This window comes from Pseudorasbora parva, chromosome 1, assembly GCF_024679245.1.
Source record: "Pseudorasbora parva isolate DD20220531a chromosome 1, ASM2467924v1, whole genome shotgun sequence".
In the NCBI taxonomy this organism is placed as follows: Eukaryota; Metazoa; Chordata; class Actinopteri; order Cypriniformes; family Gobionidae; genus Pseudorasbora; species Pseudorasbora parva.
In genome coordinates this window covers 35,071,138-35,073,011 of record NC_090172.1, presented here as the reverse complement: position 1 = coordinate 35,073,011, position 1,874 = coordinate 35,071,138, and positions in this window count along the sequence as shown.

Here is a 1,874-nt window from a genome sequence, read left to right as displayed (position 1 = left end):
CATAGGTTTCTTCTCCTCAAGCGAGAGACACTACCACTGATCTATATAATGATAGATTATAGATTCTCTGATTTCTCTATAAAGATCAGTGAGTATACAGGAGATTTTTTTTTTCCTCTAATGAAAATAAAACAACGCAGCAAAAATATAAGTCAGATATTTTAAAAGGAGGATTTCATGAAAAAAATAAAACAATTAACACTTTAGGTCTCATATTGTTAGCATTAGCTTATGGTATTAACTAACATGAACTAACAATGGTCAATACACTTTGTTGATGTTAATTCATCAAAATAGTCGTTATCATTGCGTTTGTTAGTTCATTGACGATTTACTAGGCTTATACATAATTTAATGATGTTTTAGTAAATGTTAAAATTAACATTAACTAAGGTTTATAATCTGTAGAAGTATTGTACATTCTTAGTTCTTGTTAAAGCTGCAGTCCGTAAATTATTTTTGTGCTCTAGTGTTTAATAAACAGACCTGCCTGCATGCCTTGAGGAAGAACATTACAGCCTATTTACGTTATGGGAACTGACGTTATTATGTCTATGGCGAGTCACACAATACAAGGAATGTGCTCCTCTGCAGCGGTTCCTAGTCACACACTTAACCTTACCGATGCAGGGTTGCCAACGGGGGGGGGGGGGGGGGGGGGGGGGGGGGGGGGGGTTGATTCAGTATCAGTTTATATCTAGTATATATACTGTACATAATAATATGTTTGTTTTGGCACTAGTTTAAACATTTCTTTCGGTCAAATTATATGTGCCATTCCTTAATATTCACTTGTGACTGCTTATATAAGTATCATTATTCATTAAAAAGATTAGGATGCAAGTTATTTAAGTTTTGAAATTTCACATTTAAAGAAATCTAGTGTTTGATCATCATATCTAAATATTTATTAGAATGCAAAGACTGCAATATATTTTTGAGCAACTAGATTAGATACATGTATATTTATTAAAGAGCCATAAGGCACCTAATGGCATTACAAATAAACATTAATATTTTTTAGCCACAAAATGACTCTAATTTGCCTCTTTGAATTGGAATTCTCTATTTTAATATTAATTACTTCACTAATTGTAATATAAATTTTAGAAGAAATACAAATATTAGAAGAAAAATATTTTAAGTGGTCATTTATTGACAATAATTGTTGCACAAATAGTATTTAGTACCAAAAGATCTCCTCAAAATATTCAATAAATATAATTTAATGAGTATGAGTGTGACCTATTAGTAAGGAATACCTGAGGGCTAAATACAAGAATAACATTAATGTTAACAATGTTGAATCTCTATCACTCTCCATAATAAAACGATCCTGTAAATATGGCTGACTTAATAATCAATAAACACTAACACTATGCTGTACTGTTTACCAAAACTTGCAGCAAACATCTATATAGTGAAACTGTTGTGTATCCGCTTAAGCCATTTAAATTCATTGGCACGGCGCTAGAAGTATTGAGCGCTCAGGGGCCACGTGACCAGCGCGCACCGCAGGGAGACGAGAGCAGGCAACTCCGCCTTTCAACGGCGCCTCTGGCTTTAACATTATGCCACATTAGCGCCAAAACGCTATTTATTGTTTGAATTTCATTAAAACAAATTTTAAAAAATTAAAGCTTATAGCTTTGTTTAATATCAAAAGCAGGTTTGGCAATTTGGCGTGAGATTGAGTTGGGCGGAGTGAGAGCGTGAGACAGAGCCTGAAAGCGTGAGTATCACGCCAGATGCGTGAGAGTTGGCAACCCTGCCGATGTTTGGTCAAGTGTAACATGATGATTAGGGGTAAGAAAAACACGGTTTGGATGGAAAATGGATTAATGTTGACCACTTTCATTGTAGTATATACTAAA